Source organism: Mauremys mutica, chromosome 1 (assembly GCF_020497125.1).
Source record: "Mauremys mutica isolate MM-2020 ecotype Southern chromosome 1, ASM2049712v1, whole genome shotgun sequence".
NCBI classification, from domain to species: domain Eukaryota; kingdom Metazoa; phylum Chordata; order Testudines; family Geoemydidae; genus Mauremys; species Mauremys mutica.
In genome coordinates this window covers 300217740-300230963 of record NC_059072.1, presented here as the reverse complement: position 1 = coordinate 300230963, position 13224 = coordinate 300217740, and the positions used below count along the sequence as shown (strand labels likewise).

The 13224-nt window shown below is 40.4% G+C and overlaps 1 long non-coding RNA gene across 2 annotated transcripts in view; it reads left to right on the top strand.

Annotated features, from left to right (window-relative positions):
* The window catches only part of LOC123348691, a 37246-nt gene extending 25163 nt beyond the window's left edge, over window positions 1-12083 (top strand). For both annotated transcript variants that reach the window (XR_006573243.1, XR_006573244.1), the window contains exons 2-3: window positions 9992-10094; window positions 11878-12083. This is a non-coding gene — a long non-coding RNA (uncharacterized LOC123348691). The remainder of the gene's footprint in view (window positions 1-9991; window positions 10095-11877) is intronic.
* The last annotated feature ends 1141 nt before the right edge of the window (window positions 12084-13224 follow it).

Below are 13224 nucleotides of genomic sequence, written 5' to 3'. Positions count from 1 at the left end.
AAAATTCATAGATGAGGAAAACTGGCTGGAATTGTGTTAAGTGGGAGGTTGAAGATATTCCGTGTGATGAGATTATAAAGCATAGAATTACTTCTAAAAGTTGGGAAAGAAAAAATAATTGGAAAGCATATGACCGAGGTTTATAAAATAATGCAGGGATTCTCTTGTGAGCCACCTGCAGTCCTGTTCACAGCCTTGTGGCAATTACAGCAATTGCTTACAAGTAATTTTTATACAAATGAAAAAGTAGTATTTGGAAGTCATAATGCATCTGGCCAGTTTTAGTGGCCTTTTAATGCAGGTTAGCAGTTGAGAAATAAGGAGGAAGAGCTAGCACCATGTGACCAGTGGTCCACAGACCATAGTTTGAGAACCTCTGCTATAGTAAATGTCAGTCTAGCGGTTCTATTTATTCTCCTTCATCATACAAAGTCAAGGGTAAGCTCCTTAGCATAGGGGCCAGTCAACCTGCAACATAGTTGACAGGATGCATCATGTTTGGTTTTTAACTTTCTTTCAGAATTAGGTCACTGTTGGGATGCAGGGCATCTGACTAGATGGAGTATTGGCAGTTGGTTCTGTATGAAATGCTCTAAGAAAATTGTCGACAAGCTGCTGATTTTCGTCTCGCAGGATGATGCTAGAATACATTTCAGGAGCACACATTTCCAAGCTGGCATTTACTTTAAACTCCCAAAGGTGAAAAGTTTCAGACAACAGAAAACGACTTCTCTAATGTCAGGAATAATTCATTAGCTAGCACTATGACATTCACTGATGAATCTCGGGAATTTAACACTCCCTTCTTAGTAACACCCCTGTTGCCTACTTTCTCTTAGAGTTTTGAAAACATTATTCATGTCTATTGGGTAATTAATGAGTTGTAGGAGTGATTGCATATTAGGTTCTCTTTCCTGTGAGCCTTCTCAAATTACTTTGTGATGTTTGAGGATGCAATAATATAAAAAGTTATTAGGCTAGAAGAGATTCCCCCATCCTGGCACAGGGCTCGCCAGAGGGGTTTCATCAGGAAGAAGGACAGATGGTAGTACTGTCCTTCCTTATATGTTTTCCTCTTGGACAATCAGCTTTGTTACAGCTGGGGCTCCAGTGAAGGCTGCTTTGAAGTTGTATTGAATAGTGTATGCCCTAGCTGCCCTGGGCATGCTTTCTCCTTGGCTAGCATTACCAACTTTCTTGGCCCATTTTGGCCCATTAGGGTATGTCTGCAGTGTGGCAAAGACTGTGCTTTCCAGTCTGAGTAAACAGACACATGCTAGCTGTGCTGGAGCTAGTGCTGGAACAATAGCAGTGTGGCCATTATGGTATGGATATTAGCATGAGCCATCCAACCATCTATGAACACATAGGGTCCAGCAGGATTGCACTTGGGTGCTAGCTTGTGCTGTCATCTATGCTGCAACATCTACATGGCTATTTTTAGCACGCTAGCATGAGCAGAGCTAGTGCATGTCTGTTTACCTGAGCTGGGAGACATGCTCCCAGCAGCAGTGTAGACATATTCTTAGAGCAAAAGTGAGGTTGTATTCTCTTTCTCTAGATTCAATGTCCCTCACAGAGGCCTCTACCAGGATCTTTGGTGGTAGAAGCTGGCATAGAAACTGAGTTGCATCTTATCCATTAATTTTAATGACTTGACTTTTTCCTTTTCATTATTCTGCATTCTATTCTATGCTATTATTAGGCTGGTGGTACAGACATTTGTACCCTTTTAAATAAGGGCTCCTAACATAAACACATTTTTAAAAATAATCAGTTATTAATGTTTTATACAGGGTCATATAGCACATTCACCATTGTGGTATCTAAACACCTTCCAGTAGAGCATTAAGTAATGTGACTAACATATGTCACAAGTAGTTCATTCTCTCCTCTCCCCACTGAGAGAACAGTGTGAAGTGAAGCATTTTTTTTTAATTTACACATGTTCCTATATGTCTGTCAAAGAAATGTGCCTACGTTCCTGTGGGAGTTTATTCCACGAGCTTGGGTCAGCTCTGATTCTGAGTCTAGTGTTCTGTCCATTAGGCTACATTGTCTCCTGAATTTGGAGCAAAGAAAGTTATTCTATTTTAGGTTCTTGAATGAAATGTGTGCTTGCTTAGATGGCAAACTCTGTTCTGGATAGCAATGCAGTCAAAAAAAGTGTCCTTCCTTTGGGGAGACAGACAAATGTTGGAAGAATGAGGATTTGTGGGCTACTTAGTTAGCAAGAAAATATTGGAATTGTAACCATTACACATCATTGGATGGAGTTGGTTAAACACTGTAAAAACAGTGTTGGTGAAAGTTTGCTTAGAGTCTGAATGTCTGATTGCACCATGACCATTTCCCATTTTCATCATCATTGACGAATGTTCATGTGAATGGGTTTTTCTGCTTATGAATGTTTGGAAAATGCAGAGGCAAAGTGAGTGGGGGCATGTGGGATCACATGCCCTCCCAGATTTGCTGCTTGGTTGATATCAATCATGCTCACATGGACTTAACGTGCTCAGTAACACGGCTGAACCCATCTGCCCTCAACTCTGCCCTCTCTCTCTTCTCCCCCCACTATCGGCAGGCATGTGTCTTCTCTGGGAAAATGTCTGTTTTGCAGCTGTCTGTCTTCATAGATGAATGAGAATATTTGTGTATGAACAAGGGTATTTGTTTTACATTTACTATCTGTTAACTGCTGCTGGTTGTTTGTTATTTCTTATTCCATTGTTTATAAGGTTTCAGTCAATCAGGGAGAAAATTATATCCTTTCTCACACTCTCAATGGATAGAGAACTGTCAGTCTACTCTGTAGACCCTATTCAGTGAAATTTACTTGCATAAACCTTTTGTCATATAAGTATGAAAAGCAAATATATTTGAAATCAAAGTCTCTTCTCAAACTATTGACAGACAAAAAAAATTAAATTTATTTACAGTGAATAATTTGACTGGAACACTTGGAGAAGAGATTGTTACATCATTTATTTTGCTGGAGGTATAATGGGCAGAGGGAGGGCAGACGGGTTCTGAAAGAACATGGCTGGATGATCAGACAAGAGATCACCGCTTTGAAAAGTGCTGTGCTAGACCACTAAGAAAAGGCAAAAAACCTTGTTTTTATTCTTTATATTAAATCAACAAGCTGTAATCAAAGTCACTCCCCTATGTATTGTTCAGCTAAATCTATTTCTGTTCCAATATTATAAAAGAAACACAAGATTTCCAGGAAAAATCACAGCATAATAACATTGCTGTGGGCTGGGTGAAGTGGCATTGAAATTAGGGTTGTAACCACTGCTGTTCCTTTAAAATGGCTGTAAGAAACCATTAGGCTCTTATGAAATAATAGTGGTCTTCACCTTCAAACAAAGATACATGTCACTGCCCCCAAAAAAGCATATTTAAATTTGCCCAGGAATTAGAAATATGTATCGGAGAATGTTTTGCTGGTTGTATGATAGGTGGGCAGGCATATGAGAGAAGGGACAAAAGCAGCTAGAAAACTAAGATGATAGTAAAAGAAGTGCTGGTAATGAGGACCCGAGAGAAAGCAAAGAGAGGGAACTTTCTGAGCACAGCGTGCTGGCTGGAAAGGTAGGCATGGAAATTGCTCTGTGTTTATGAAAACAGGACTTTGTGTATAATCTTTGTAAATAAATAAAATTACATCAAAGAAAATATCTGGCTGTATCATCAGTTTCTCCTCCTAGTGGAAACAACCCGCAGGGGCACAAACGTAGACTATCTGCTCAGGTCATAAAGGGGTAACAATATCTTAAGTACCTTTTCTTTGCATTCTGTTGAATAACTCTGACTTGGAAGAAAGAGATTTTAAAACGGATTCCTTCTTACTCTTATATCTACACTTAGAAAGCAATCAATCTGTTCTGTTTCTTTTCCGAAATGATGCATGATATAGGCTACTGAGAATGTTTTCAAACTAAGAAGATTTTAGCAAGTCAACACATGTAATTAATTTGTTTGGAAAGAATATGATGGTCATTAATAGTATGGATTTGAGGCTTCCCTTGGGGAATGGTGGGTTATTTGTTAATTCACTCAGCTAACAAGTATGTTGAGAAAAGGCATATTAAAAAAATGAATGGTCTTTGGGTTGTTTTTTTCCCTGGGACATTTAGTATTATAGCAGAAGTCAGTGGAATGGCATTTGTGCCAGCTAAGGGGAAAAATTGCAGCATGTTCCTAATAATTTAAAGCATGTATCACGAATGAAGATAAAAGAGAACAAAGTATTTAAAGCTTAATGATACAGCAGTAGCAATTGCCCTGTGATAATGAACACAGTAGATTACCAGGCGAAGCTTAATGCATGCCTTGCTTACAAGAAGCTTTTTATAAACAAATACTGGTTGAGACATCTTCCAAAATTAGCACCAACGTGAAAATGAACTGATGATTTAATTAAAATATTCAAGATAAATAAGAAATAGGAGAAAGGCATTGTACAAAATAGTCTTTTATAGCACAAAAGTCCATACTGAAATTAGGTAAAAGAGTACAGTACATCTCCAATTTGATGATCAATATATAAATCAGTGCCTTTGGGACTGATCATGACTCTTTCTATATGAGTAAGAACCCTCTTTATTCCCTCATACCAGTTACCTGGACCTTGGATCTGGAGACATAGGAATAAAAGGATTTGTTTGCCTTTTCTCCCCTCTCCCCATCCCAGGCAGGTGGGCAGTGAGAAGGCAGGGAATATATGGAGGCCCACCGACGGGGGTTGAGGGGGCAATTGCGCAGGAGCCTGGGCAATTTAAAAAGGCCTGGGGTCCCTGGCCACCGCCGCTGGCAGCGCAGTGGGGCTAAGGCAGGCTTCCTGCCTGCCCTGGCTCTGTACTGCTCCCGGAAGCAGCCGGCACATCCCTGAGGCCCCTGGAGAGGGGATCTCCGTGCGCTGCCCCTGCCCCGAATGCCAAATCTGCAGATCCCATTGGCTGGGAACTGCAGCCAATGGGAGCTGCGGGGACAGTGTCTGCAGGCAGAGGCGTGCAGAGATCCCATGGGACCCCCCACCTAGAAGCTGCTGCCAGAGGGGTGTGCTGGTCGCTTTCAGGAGCTTCCCAAGGTAAGTGCTCATCCTCTGACCCCCTCTTGCACCCCAACCTCCTGCCGCAACCTAGAGCCCACACCACAACTCCCTCCTAGATCCCACACCCCAACCTCCTGCCCCAGCCTGGTGAAAGTGAGTGAGGGTGGGGGAGAGTGAGCAGTGGGTGGAGGGGGGATGGAGTGAGCAGGGGGCAGGGCCTCAGGGAAGGGGTTGAACAGGGGGCAGGACAAGGGTCTTTGGGTTTGTGCAATTAGATGGTAGGGTTGCCAACTGGGCAGGCATGTGGAAGCACTGGCCATGCCAGAAGAGCACGCCCAGCAGCGCAGCTGGCAGCTCACTGGGCACCAGCCAGGCCACAGGAGCAGCACCGCCCAAATGAGAGATGGACTGCGTTCCCGTGGGCATAGCTTGTGCATGCATGGGGGCCCATTGATTGTTCTGCCCTGTGGCCCGGAATTGCTGTCAGCGGTCCTGAATATGTGGAACCTTAGCTCCATCCTCTTACTTGTTGTCTCAGCCCAGCTGAACCCGTGTTGGGAGTGTGCTGATTTGCTGCTAGTACAAAGCAGCAGAAAATTACTACCCCATCCTCCACCCTTGGATCAAATGAGTGACAGGCAGGAGAGGAGTTACCACTCACAGGTGTGTCCATGAATCGCAGTGTATCCCAGGGCTGCTTCTGAGGTGGTACAACTTATACACCCACCTTTGCTTGGGGCTCTGTTTAAAGTCCACCTCTAACTGATGGTATTTTGTAATTGCTGAATTCCAGTTTACCCACATTAACATTTAGTTATAAAAGTAATTACAGAATTCACAAGATTGCTGAAAATATACGAGGACGCTGGTGTGGAGGAAAACAGTTTTTCAAAACTTCTTTTCTTTGGTACTAACTACTGCCTTTATTAGCATGTGTTGACATCTGCTTCTATGATCAGACTTGGGTCACAATTACAAGCACATTTTAGTTTTTCAGACTGATATTAGTTGGGGGTGAAAATAAGATAATTAACTTAATGATTTGTGCTGGAATTAAAATTACTTTGTGTAGAGGTTAGGGCCAGAGGGTACTATTTGAACAAAGGTACAGCTAGGGCTCTCAAGAGGAGCCTCCTTTCGCAGGTGACATAGTTCCAAATACGTATTGATGTCCTGTTGTCCAAAAAGTGTGAATATTATTTTTATGGTAATATATATGACTTGAGTAATGGAAAAATGATTTAAAAATAAACACGTCAGCACTTGGAATTTACTATGAGATATAAAAATCAGGCTGCACAGCTGACTTGGCCTGTTGCAAGGATGTAAAATAAAAGACTAAGCACTGAGAAAAAGACATGACTTCCATAAAAAAAAATAATAATCTGTTATCTTTAATTAAATTTGGGGCAGATCCTCACCTGGTATAAATCAGTGTGGCTCTCTAGAAGTAAATGGAGCAATATTGATTTACATCAGTTGAGGATCTAGCACAGAAACTAAAATCATGAACACTGCAAAATACAAGTGTGTGTGTGTTATACATGTAATGTGACAGATCCAAACCAGTGGGGTACAGGAGTCTAGTCGAGGGCAAATATACTGGTCACTGGATGAGTCGTTTTCTGTTCCCTGAGTGACCAAAGCAGGGGCTGCACTAGAGTAATCAGGAACCTGCTAGAACCAATTAAGGCAGACAGGCTGATTAGAACACCTGCAGCCAATCAAGGCAGGCTAATCAGGGCACCTAGGTTTAAAAAGGAGCTCACTCCAGTCAGGCGAGAGGGAGCCAGAGGAGAGGAAGTGTGTGTGAGGAGCTGGGAGCAAGAGGCGCAAGGAGTGGGAGTGCTGCTGGAGGAGTAAGGACTACAAGCATTATCAGACACCAGGAGGAAGGTCCTGTGGTGAGGATAAAGAAGGTGTTTGAAGGAGGCCATGGGGAAGTAGCCCAGGGAGTTGTAGCTGTCATGCAGCTGTCACGCAGCTGTCACAGGAGGCACTATAGACAGCTGCAATCCACAGGGCCCTGGGCTGGAACCCGGAGTAGAGGGTGGGCCCAGGTTCCCCCCAAACCTCCCAACTCCTGATCAGACACAGGAGAAGTTGACCCAGACTGTGGGGAAGATCACTGAGGTGAGCAAATCTTCCAAATAAGCGCAGGACCCACCAAGGTAGAGGAGGAACTTTGTCACAGTAGTTATATATAGTTGTCCCTTTTCAACTGAGCAGTTAGCCAATATTTGGAGCCTTGCTGTGTTGTTTCTGTTAGGAGGAGAAATAGATGATAGTCGTGTTTCTTTGATGCAATCCTATTTACAAAGTATGTACACAAAGGCCTGTTTTCCTGAATATGATAGGAATCAAAGAGGAGGCAGTTTCCTTGTTTAGAAATGTAAATCTGCTTCTAGTCAGCACTCTGCCCCAAAGAAGCTTTCTCTTGGCTGCCTCCTGAGGCCACACTCACCAGTGCTTCTTTGGCTGTTCATTGGCTTTCTGTCTGCTTTCCTTTGGGCTTTCTGCATCTGAGACAGACAGACCAACACACGTATACCTACTACATTTGTGATCAGTCCCTCAGCTCAAATAGTTCAGCTTGTGAGTTACTAGTCTCTTGAGTGGTGACTTCTATTGTTTCAGCTTTCTTACTTCATAAAGGCATCTACTTGCTTCTTATCTTTACCCTAAGTGAAGGGTGACTATCCTACCAATCATCTTCAATTATGTCTGTGATTATATCAAAGATTTTCCTCCTGGTAGCTGCCACCATAAGGAACAAATGCAAAGAGGAGAAAAAAGAAATATTGATGAATTACTTCCAAATGATAAATTGATTTCAGAAAGGATGATAACTTTATTTCTACCACATCCCCTTTGTCATTCCCTGCCCCCCTTCCCAAGGTGTGTGTGTGTATGTGTGTGTTTGGGATCTGAGGTGGGTGGTGGGTTATTTGGTTCATTAAAACATTCTGATTGGAGGGGAAAATATAAATAAATCACACAAACCAAATTATAAACTGTTTACAGAATTAGAAGAGCATGGAAAACATTTGTGTTGGATCAAGGTTTGTGATAATTCCAAATATTCCATGTTAGAAAATGATCTAGCTAGAGAGAATCAGTGCAGAGTGAATTTTTAATGGAGAGGGTACTATTGTGAAATATTCTGAGCTGTTATTGCAAAGCAAAACTGGACAGCAGAAGCTTATTTCACCCTTCCGAATGTAGGCCTCCTGTGAAGAGTCAAAAGTGGATGCAGACTGATTAGAATGACTGTATCCACCTCCACACAGCATTATTCCCTCTTAGCAATGACACATCCCCTTAACCACAGGAGGCCGAGCTACACCAGATGGCTGTTTCAACATCATCAGCTTGGAGCTTTCATTGAACAAATATGGCTCATTTCCTCATTTATTTTCTAACTTGTGTGTTCTTTTGACTCTCTTTGGAGGGCATGCTGCCCACTCAGAAGTTGGTCAGTTTTCTGAACTATTTCATAACCTAATTCCAGCACAAATCAGTAAGTTAATTATCTTATTTTCACCCCCAACGAACATCTGTGTAAAATTAAAATTTGCTTGTAATTGTGACCAAAGTCTGATCATAATATAATGTAGGCAGCCTGCATCACCCTTCAAGTGACATTTGTTCTACATGGGTCCTCCGAGTTTATGCCAATGCTGATATCATAGTTACAGTTATACATATCTGTGTGCCAGGAGAAGAATGTTTAAATCAAGCAGGAAATGTAGACATGGGCACAGATGATGGAGTACAGATTATATAGACTATATTTGCTTTATAGTCTTTTGAAACCCATTAAATCTATTCAGAAGCATAGCTGGAGACAGACAAACTTTTCTGTGCATTTTAAATATGTTCCTTTTAGCTGGGTGCCTCTTTTTGTATTTACTTTCTGGGATGCATCGAGAATGAGTTTACTAGCAAGAATGCTCACAAAGGCTTGATCTGACATTACTGAAGTCAATGGGAGATATTCCATGTGCTTCATTCAGTAGGAGCAAGTTCAGGGCCAGCAGGTGTATTTCAAGTAGAGCTTGTGAAGACCCTCTTGATGAAATATTTTTTTTTATTGGCAAGTGAAGATGTGTTGAAACCAAAACTTTACACACAAACATTGGCAGCTACAAAACTTTTGTTGGGAAGATTTTTCAGGTCCAGGCTGGAACTGTCAAGAAAAGAGAGAGAAACATCCAGCCAGATCAGTGGCGATTTGGGAGACCTAGGTTCAAGTCTTGGGTCAGAATCAGGTAGAATAGTGAGCCTCTTAAATTGAAGTTAAGTTCCCTAGCCAATTTGGAGGGGGGATTAGGTCTGTTTTTGTTTTTCTTTTTCCTAGCAAAATTTCAGTCTTGATTTCATTTCCTAGTGTAACAGAAACAAATACTGAAACCTCAATTTTTCATGAAACATCATTTCTGTCTACTGGCCACCCCAATACGAAGTGAATATTGCAAAATATTTACAGAAAGTGAATTTCAAATTGTAAGATTGTAGATTATAAGATCTTTATGGTGAAGGCTGTCTCTCACTATATGTTTGTACAGAGCATAGTTCAATAGGACCCTGATGTTAATTGGAGCCTATAGGTATTATTATAGTACAAAGTGTTAATAATTATATGGCAGTAGTGGACACAACAATGTAAGGAGCTTAGTGTAGTGTTAAAGCATCAATACAGCAGATGATATAGGATTCATCCCTAGCTTGGAATGCCATTTTTCAGCTTTCTCTGTCTGTGTAATATGTATGTATGTGCACGTCTGGAGCCTGTATTTAAGTAAATGTTTATAAGTTTTACTTACACTACAAATTCGCCTTTTTATATTGCATATTGTGACAAGATTAAAAATGAGTGAAATAAACAAGAATAATAGAAAATGAAACCTTCTGAACTCCTTGCCTTCACAGGGAATCTAGCTGATAATTGGAAAAGCGTATGAACAGCCATTTCAAATCTACATGCCATCGAGCATAACAGAGTTGGAACATAGACCAAAGAAATGAAAGGCAGGTAAGAATAAGCATCTACACCTTACAACAAACAGTATATTTTATCTTGCAAAAGATGTAATGATAGGCAGATACATCATAAGAAACATCTGATGGGGGGGAAATGCCTAATTCAATGAGCAAATTTTTTTTTTTGGTGCGGAAAATAATCATTTTGCAGTGAGATTTCTCTAAAGGTTACATATGCATTTGTAATATTGAGGCAAGATGGACAGAACCTTTAAAGTTTTAAAGACAGGTTTGAAGGGCTAGTCCGTACAAAAGACACCAAATTAAAGTTGTTCAGCTTGTAAAGCACTTGTGGCCTGGAGTGCTCGTAGTATGGAGAGAGCAGATTCAACACAATTTAGACCACATTGAAAGACTAAAGTCAATTTAGCAGGTACATAAGCGTGCATGATAATGGTCATTAAGTCTGTAGCAACAAGGTGAGGATATTCTTGGATATACAAGATAAGGATGTGAAAGTAAAATAATTTCCTTTGAAGACTATAAATGAAGTGGTGAAGAGAAGGCCAAATTTAGATGCCAGAGTTTCATTTTGTTCGAATCGAAATTTGATGAGATGCAATAACAGAATTGTTAAAAAATGAAAATGGTGGAATATTGGAACTAGAGGTGAGAGAACCAGTTTGGATCAAATAAGAATTGAGACAAGCATTCACTAACTGTTGGACAAGAAGAGTCTCTCTTTCAACTCTCCCTTCCCCTGCCTCTAGTATTTTTCATTGTTGTCTGTCTTCACACTTCCTGGTTCAATTCAGGACTAGAAATGGAAGAGCTAGAAGAGAGAGACTCTTCTAATAGTATTTCCATACCATTCAAAGCAAGAAACACCAGAAAATGGAGAGACTATTGTCATGATATTCTTATCTCCATTTTGCAGACCCAGAACATTCATGATGATACTTCATGACCAAATTTTGGCAGCTTGTCCAAAATGAAACTGGAGGAAGAGGTCTTTTTGTTTTTGCAAAAGCTTATTGATTTGGATTTTGGATTTAGAAAACACAAACCACAGTGGTTCGGATCTAGATTTCATTTTGCTTGAGCTACCAAACTTTGGGGAGGGTGAGAAGAAAGATTTGAATTTTGTCCCCTCCCATAATTGCTTAAGTTTTGGAAAATCTCACCAGTCAGATGTTTGTTTTATCACATGAAAACCAAACCAATGGATAATTCAGACCCATACTTTAATTGGTCTAAAACATACAAGTTCTGGGGTATCATATTCCAAGGATGGGCCAAAATCAATATCTGGTAAGTTAAAAGTAAGGGACCAAATTCATCCTTGGTGCAACTCCATTGAGCTTAGTCCGCTTATGCCATGAATCTGGCACATTATATGCAAAATTCTTTTGGGCCTTTCCTTGAACATATTAATCAGATGATCTAGCACACGGCTTCTTACCTGTGAAATAGTTATGTTCATTTCACTCAGACAACCCATCAACAGCCAATTAGATCTATGTATTTTTCCTAATCTTTTCCAATGACTTAGAATAATTTGTTAGATCCATAATCTGTGAAATCTAAGTAAGCTGTACAGTATCTTAGGCAACACAGGAAACTACAAAAGATACAGTAGTCAGGTACACAAGCCTACTACTTTCTTTAAAGTAAGAATATAAGAGTGCATTCTAGAGAAGGATGGAAATCCTCAAATATCTAAGGATGCTGCATCTCATATTACTATTCCTTTTGGTCAAAGTTTCCGAATCCTAAATGCAGAAATTGTGTAACCTTTACTTTGAAGTTATACTAACTCTGACACTACTCTACAGAATCAAAGGAAGTAGCAACACACACAAGATAATATGAAGAGACCTTTCTCAGAAAGAGATAAATAATGAAATATAAAGACTTTGGGATGACTGATACCATTGTTATAACTCAAACTGCACTTCCAAAGAAAATGACCAGGGGAAGCCGACATTTAATGTAGACATTAAACCTGCACAATACTAAAATAGATGTCAGAAGAATCCAGAGGAAGAATGAACTTCTCATGCAGTCTTCAGGAGCCTTACTTGATGTGCTTGTGAGGAGTTTTTGATTTTTAGGCTACCTGTTGCTTACAAACTGTTTGATTTGACTATTTCTCTTCATTATTCACTGTTCGTGGCATGTGATTGGTCACCTAATTTGTAAGATATAGTTTCTGCTCTCTGCTTGTCTAAGCAACACTTTTAAAACATCAGAATAACAAATAATGAATTGTGGATAACAAATATTCTTGTACATTTGCCACTCCCTTTGTAAGCAGGGATATATGGGTATTCTTATGAAGAACAGACATTTCCCAAGTCACACAGAATATCATTATCAATAATAATATTCACAAATAAGGCATGGCAAGGGAACACAAACATGGATGAACCAGAATGTGAACAGATGTTCATAAACATTGTTTTGCAACTTTCAACCACAGAAATACAACACATAAAAAGTAACATTATTATTGGAACCTTTTGCATTTTCTGAGTGACATGAAGCTAAAGATTGCATCCTGAAATGGAGAAGGGCTATGTGGTTAGGGTGCTATTCTGTGGCCACTATACTGTGATCCTAATGTAGGGCTCACTTTAGAGAAGGAAGGGAGGATCTATGGACCGCAGATCTGCCAGCCCTACTGTTGCCCAGGTTTGCTATGCCTCACCTGAGTCTTGTATATTACTGTACATGGCGCCAGGCTATATATTGTGCAGGTGTAACCCACACACCTACTGGGTGTGGTGTTCTGTCCCATGTAGTGGCACCGAAACCACTTAGCTAAGGCTGTAGAGCAGACTCATTAATCTCTCTCTAAGGGCAATATGGCTTTTAGCTCATGCATTTAGCTCTAGAGGTCTCAGGTTCGATCCCACCTGCCGACGATCGGGGTCTGTCAGTGTTACACAAAGCTAGTCCTCTACCGCACACATAGAAATGCATTAGTTCCACTAGCAAGGGACTCTTCACAACCCCAGAGGATGGGGCAGCATTGCCTGTTAATGAAGTGTCATTGGAGAACCTTTAATATGGTGATTTCTGAAAAATAACATTATGAAAAATAATAGTTTAAAAACAAAGGGAGAATGTTGAAGAGATTTCCAGTTTTTTAAAAGTCAGTATCTGTAAGTAAGTAAATA